This window comes from Papaver somniferum, chromosome 9 (genome assembly GCF_003573695.1).
Source record: "Papaver somniferum cultivar HN1 chromosome 9, ASM357369v1, whole genome shotgun sequence".
NCBI classification, from domain to species: Eukaryota; Viridiplantae; Streptophyta; class Magnoliopsida; order Ranunculales; family Papaveraceae; genus Papaver; species Papaver somniferum.
In genome coordinates, this window is record NC_039366.1 from 145,619,624 (window position 1) to 145,627,348 (window position 7,725).

Below are 7,725 nucleotides of genomic sequence, written 5' to 3' on the forward strand. Positions count from 1 at the left end.
GTTTGGATCCAAGACGGTGCGATCAACTTACCTCCCGTCAGGAGAGAGCCGACAGATGAGGAAGTGGAGAATCCGCGTTATTGACGCTTTCATAGGTATGTCAGTCATCCGGCCAGTGATTGCAGAACCTTGAAGCGCATATTCAAAGAACAAGCCGATTCAGGATAATTGGGGACTAAAGGAGTGCACAAGAATCCTCTCCCAATCAGAACTTTTGAAATCTCTGAACAACCAGTCAAAGAAGCAGTTCAATCATTAATCGAGCATGACTGCGAATTGCTTTATTTGTCAAAGGCTCAAAGGGAGGACCTGTTCACGGCTCTGAACCATGTAGTGCCTGAAAAACGTTTATCTATCCCGGAAGTACTCTCTGAACCTTCAGTCTCTGACAAAGAGATGTATGATTGGGGACTGCTCACTACAGTACATCTCAAAGGAAATGAATTCAGAAGAGTGTTAGTCTATGTTGGCACAACTATCAATATTATCCCTTTGAAGACTCTCAGAGCTGCAGGCATTACTCGACAAGAAACCACTCATGCTCCTGTCTCTATCAGAGATCACGAAGGAATATCCAGAGATGCATATGGTTACATCAACCTCAGAATGAAAGTCGGGGAAACCTGGTGAGAAACCAAGTTTCACATAATTAAGGAGGACCCAGGATATGATATGATCCTTGGAAGAACATGGATTCATGATGAAAAGGTAACTCCAACACTTTCAATTGCACATATCTCTGTTGAAGAAAGCTCCAACTCAGAAGAAAGCTCTGACTCAGAAGAAACAAAGGACACTCCATCATTCGAGCATCTAAAGAAAGTTCAAGCCCTGATAGGACTTGCACAAAAAACTGAAGAGAGCGCACATGAATTCGTCAAAAGATTTCGCACTCAGGCAAGTCTTATTCCCCCTCATGCGTCCATACTGTCAACTTTCAAATATGCTACCCTGGTCCGGGGACTCAAATTTACTCATAACCAAGCTATCACCAAACGTTATGAGTGGTTAGTCTCGCCTCAGCAATATTTCACCAAGTGGTTAGACGCGGAGCCTCTCCGAATCCAGAGTCTCACCAACACAATCATTGCTAGAATACTGATCGAGCACGACAATCAATATCCTAGGTACTCTCCCTTGCGTGAGTGTTCACATGTACCGCAAGATTGGAAAGCTCCACCAACATGAAATCCCACTACACGAGAAATTCCGAACCAGCAGAAGATATTCGGGCACGAGCAACCAAGCCTAAAAATTTTCATGAAGGGGATTTAGTTCTCAAGGAAACTAAGCGTAATCTCCATTCCACAAGAAGTTCTAACTGGGAAGGACCTTTTATAATTGTTAAGTCAGTAGTTGGAGGATACTGTTAGAGCATTGCTCGGTCGAACTCGCATGCGTTGCTATCTCAAGCATGTTTGTAAATGTTAGTGATCAAAAATATAAGTCTTGATTTCTAATCTACTATATCTAAGGTCTCGGACTAGGATAAAAAGTGTAGTTGAGCTCAAGAACTCCATGACAATCATCATACAATACGAAGGACCACTCAAGGAACCGGTGGATCTTCATCGACTAAAAGGTATATGGAGAATTGAACTTATCTATCACTCAAAAGTCTATTTATCTCCTATCTTGAGACAAAAGTCGTTTTGCTATATAGACTTAGATTATACATATTTGCTATTTCGAGCCGAGTTTATCTCGCCTATCTATTTCTCGAAATATGTGTTGGTAAGCTTTCACTTTAGCCAAGTTCATCTTTACCTAGTGACGAAAGTCATGACAAGTTTCAATCACTTTAAAAATTGCTTACTTTTACGAAAAATAGTTTGTGAATAACAACTATAGAATATCAACGTCCTCTAAGAATGTTTCAATGATTGAAATGAGAGTTTAGATTATATAACCATTGGAGGACATAAGCATTGTTGTGGAAACACATATATGTATAAGTCCTTATTCCTTGAACGGAAGTTTGCGAACTTTGTTGATCAAGAGAATCAGAATAGTGGCGTGAGCCAAGTCCGCGAACTGGCGGAAGTTCTCGACCCGAGAAATTCTGTTGGAGTTTGTGAACTCCGTCCGGGAAGTCCGCGAACCTAGTCCGCGCACTTGAGTAGGTTATATCTTAAAACGATGTTTGTGAACTTATTCTTATATAAACTAAGGAATGCAAATTGCAAATCGTGGCTATATAGTTCATGAACCGATTCGAGTGAATCAAATCGTTTTTGCTTCAATTATGTCTTGTGTAGTTACATAAGATTTCCTTGCAATTGAACAACTCTCTAACTAGTTCATTTGAGTCACTTGAACTAGTTATGGTGAAGAAGAATATGGTTGATATGAAAGTGATCATATGGCTAACTGTTTGGTTGACTATTGTTGAACCAACAAATGTACAAGTTTGGGTACGGTTACACAAGCCTGGAAACGTGCATTTCATTTGTGTGTAACAAGCTAGTTTTTGAGCTAACGGTTGAAAGATATTAGCTTGAATCTAATCAGGTTTTTATCTAACGATGAATATTGAATGCTTTGTTACCAAGCTAACATTGATTGCAAACCCTGATTTGAAAGACTATATAAGGGAGAACTCTAGCAACTGGGAAACCTAATCCCCACACCTTCTGTGTGATACTAGTTGTGCTAAGCTAGAGTCGATTCTCCTTTAACCTTTGGTTTCTTCCTCTAAACCAGGTTAACGACTTAAAGACTTCATTGGGACTGTGAAGCCATACCGATACTACTTTCTTGTAGTTGTGTGATCTGATCTTGTTTCTATCGTACGAGTACAATTGTAATAATTGGCTTGAGATTGATATCTCTGATAGGCAAGATATAAAAGAAATCACAAACACTTCGTCTCGTCGTTTGTGATTCCGCAATATCTTTTTCGCTGCGTCGATTAAGATTATAGCGAGGTGATTGATAATACGAGGCTGTTCTTCGGGAATATAAGTCTGGGTTATCAATTGGTTCTTGTTCACCTTGATTTATCAAAAGACGGAACAAAACTCGTAGGTATATTCTTGGGAGACGGATTTATCTATTACCATAGACTTTTCTGTGTGATACAGATTTGTTTATTAAAGTCTTCGACTTTGGGTCGTGGCAACTCTTAGTTGTGGGTGAGATCAGCTAAGGGAATCAAGTGCGTAGTATCCTGCTGGGATCAGAGACGTAAGAAGCGCAACTGTACCTTGAATCAGTGTGAGATTGATTGGGGTTCAACTACAGTCCAGACCGAAGTTAGTTTGTAGTAGGCTACTGTCTGTAGCGGCTTAATATAATGTGGTGTTTAATATGGACTAGGTCCCGGGGTTTTTCTGCATTTGCGGTTTCCTCGTTAACAAAATTTCTGGTGTCTGTGTTATTTCTATTCCGCATTATATTTTGTTATATAATTAAAATATCACAGGTTGTGCGTTTGTATCGATCAATTGTGAAATCCAACCTTTGATTGTTGATTGGAAATTGATTGATCCTTGGATATTGGTCTTTGATACCATCCAAGTTTATTATCCTTGTATTTGATAAAGACTCGCAAATTCTTATTTGCTTGAGTAAAGATCAAATCAAGTGAGAGAGATATTAACTCCTCGATATACTTTTTTCTAGATTGAGTCTGACTGTCTAGTTGATTCTTTAGAAAGTATATTGGAGTTAGTCCATACAGATTGTTAATCGAAATATTGGGTGTGGTTGTTAGACCCCCGTTTTTTCAATTGGTATCAGAGCAGTCAAACACGTTAAAGACCTTATATGTATATGTTTGTAGCGATCTGATTATGGACGAGTCTATCTCTAATAACGTACCAGTTCAGAAATTACCAGATGATTCTAAAAACTTGGATTCACCTGAGAGAACTGTCACATGTAAGTCAATATCTAAACATTCTCTTGATGTAAAATTCTAGTGTCTGTGTTATTTCTATTTCCGCATTATATTGTTTATCTTTATAATTGAAATAATACAGGTTGTGCTTTGAAGTTCAATCAATTAGAATATCTGACCTTTTGGTTGTTGATTTACATTGATTGACACTTGGAACTGTCACATCTAAGTCAATATCTAAACTTTCTCTTGATGTTAAAACTGTTGATTGGGAAACTCTCCTAGAAGAACAGTTGGATGAACTTTCTGATGAAGGTGATTCAGATATTGATAGAGATGTTGATGAGGAAGTCTCGGAGTATGTTAAGTTTTTGGATCCGTGGAATATGAAGAAGATCACAACTTCTCATGTCTCACCTCTTCTGACTCCTCTCTGTCGAGAAAACAAGAAATTGAGAAGATGTTACGCAGGTGTTTATTTTTCGAATCGTTCTAACGAATCGATCCTCAAGGATTCTGAGGAAAACCTGCGTATGAAGTCACTTGAATGTGATAATTTTATCAAAATTATTTTTTGTTGGAAGAGAAACTTGCAGAATCTGAAGAAAGGTTTAACTCTCGACAAATTAGTTTTGATGACAGAGAAAGTGCTTGTCTCGTTCGAGAAAAACTCTCTGAGGATGATTTAACTGCTGCTCTTGATAAAATCAAGATGTTCGAAGATGACTTGAAAAAGTTCAATACTAGTTCAAGCAAATTAACCACTATGCTAGGAGAAAGTAAAAATCATCGTGATACACGAGGATTGGGCTATAAGGGAATAGATGCTCCAAATATTAGCAAAGAGGTAAAATTTGTCAACGCTAGTGATTCTTCTCAACAAAAGGTTTCCACTGATGGCAAAAGTGAAATACCTTCACCGGAAGTTAAGGTTCAAAAGAGCAAAGTGTATCAACCTCCAAAACCATCACACATAAATCCGGGTAAGAACGTTCCTTATATTTGTCATTATTGTGGAAACAAAGGTCACCTGGAAAGGAGATGTCGTTTTCGTATAAGGAATGAAAAACTTCACGATATTCTTGTCTGGGTGTCAAAATAAGTGATTAAACCGGGATCATATGTTAAGGCTAACACTCTTGACATTATGGGTTGTAAATGTCCAACCTTTAGGCAAAGGAATCAGTGTTGTGATAATCCTAGATTTGCATATAAACGTCATACGAAGTCTTTTCACAATCGTAATGGTTATCAAAAGGATAACTTCGTAAAGACTAAGACAAGATCCGATGCTCTCAATTGGAGAAAGACTAACTTGCAAGAGAATAGTCAATCCAATTCTCTTCTGAGAAATCTTGAAGAGAGTAATGGGAAGAAGGTTCCGGTTGTTCCTAAACGCACTCAGAATTGGCTACCGAAGAAATCCAATGATGCTTTGAGTATGAAAAGGAATGATCTTCCAGAAAATTCCATGACTATGTAAAAGGCAGTATCCATGATGTTGGAACTTAACAAGTTTTTTGGAAAAATGGAATTGGATGTGAAAGGTTCTAAAAGCGATCTCTTGCATGATAATCCAACTATCACTTGTGGTGAGCAAGACATTGTTCACCCCAATGCAACTTGATTGTGTTGTAAGTGCATCCTCACCAAGGAATGCCCTGCTATGTATAAGGTGAGGGAAGCACGAGAATTGGGGCACACAAATTATGTTCGGTAAGGCTGTAGAATTCGACTGGATTCTTCTAAAAAGGTACGTCTATAAACCTGAGCAAGATTTATGTTTTTATTTGCTTAGAGTACTTATAATGATCCATGTACCTTGCTTATTGTTCATTTCTACCTAACTTGATATGTGTTTAAGGTTCTTAAAAGTTTAGGTTTGAAAATAGTAGTTTGGGATATTTGGACTTCATGGTATACCTACCTGGTATGCATAACCTCATTTAAAATCAAAATCCAGGGGTTTAAGTAAGCATACCCGTTTGCATACTTTCCCAGGTCATGAAAATTCGTTTGCGAACCCGTATGCATACTTAACGTCGATATTCGGTTAACTTGTTTTGGCCGTAACTTCTTCGTCCGAACTCGGAATGACCTCATTCTTTTTGAATTCTCTTCCTCTTTGAATTATCTTAAAATTGGTGATGAGAAATACTAAATTTGAATGATTTGAGGTTGGTCTTTGTCCCGTATATTGTTTTTGAGTAATTTGCTCTGTTTCGTCGCACTTGTTCTACTTCTGTTGGACTTGGGCACTTGGATTCTTGGAGTAATTCTCTTATAAGCTCATTTGTAGATTTTACAAGAATGATGTTGGAGAATCACAAAGAAGGAAGTTCAAGAATAGGATGTAGTACGCATTGTTATGGGATTCTTGAATGTTCACAATCATCCCATGTGAACTATGATGCATGGTATTTAATGACTTTGTATGTTCTTCTTTGTTAAGAAAATATTTTTATACGCTTTTGGTAACCACTCTTGGTGTAAATCCGTGCGAAAAAGATTGATTCTACCTTCAAAGGGAAAAGATTGTTGCAGTATTAATCTTTATGGTTTCATATATTGCAATATGTTATGGGATATGTGTGCTTGCGTCCGTGAACTATTATTGTCCCCTACGATGTCAAAAGTTATCTCTTTCATATGTCGGTATGCAAGTATTGATACAAGATCGATGAACTTTTGACAAACAAAAGTTAAGCCTATTATGTCAATTCTTTGATGGAAGATGGGTTACAATCTTTTGTTTACAAGGATTATGTCTATTATATGTCATTGTGCAAATAGTGATGGCAAATAGAATGAATCCTTGTATATTCCGTAGTATTGATCTTCCCTGATCCATATTTTATGTATATATTGTGCGGCTCCATAAGTCTTCTTGTGTGAGCATTTCCAACTAGACTAATCATAGATTCGTTTGTGGTTATTTTGGTTGTGTATTCCGATTAAATTAATCATGGGTTCTCTTGTGGTTAGTTTAATTGAGAATTGTGGATACAAAATCATTTTGTGGTTTTTCGTGTCCAAAGAAATCCTTATTTTCTCGTAAAAGTAAGGTCGCTCTTGTTGCTTTCGGGAATGACATCATATGGGGGAGAGTTCTTAATTGAACTTGTGCTAATTGCCAAATCTTTGTGGGGAGTGCGGCTGTGGAATATTATAGGGGTTATCTTGTATCTTTATAAACTCCTTGATAAATTCATTTAGCTTTGGCTTTATGATTGCATCTAAATAAGATGATATGTGTTTGTTTCTTTTGGTCATGAAATGTCTCTTTCGAAAATTTCATTAGCATCTCGTTCTTGTACCTTTGCCAATTTTATTGACAAAAAGGGGGAGAATTAATATGTAGTTCACACTACAAATACATATGGTTTTCGGATCATTATATAAGGGGGAGTGGTTTCCATGTGAGATGGAGTATTGGCTAAGGGGGAGTGATACATATCACCATAGTATTGTTGTTGAAGTTGTGATACAATTGAACTTTGATGTTGTGTAATGATACTATGACATTGTATAACAATGATTGAGAACTCTTGTTTTCTCGTTGTTATAGCTACGGATTTTCAACAACGATGATGCTGAACTTACAACCTTTGGGATCATTGGAGTACTTGAAAGTGACGAAGATTTCGAGTAATGTTGAAGATTAGGCATGTGGAATAGGAGATACAAAAGTTAATTTATTTATTTTTGGTATTCCATATGTATTGATAGTTTTGTCACTAAAATTGACAAAGGGGGAGATTGTTAGAGCATTGCTCGGTCGCACTCGCATGCGTTGCTATCTCAAGCATGTTTGTCAATGTTAGTGATCAAAACTATAAGTCTTGATTTCTAGTCTACTATAGCTAAGGTCTCGGACTAGGATA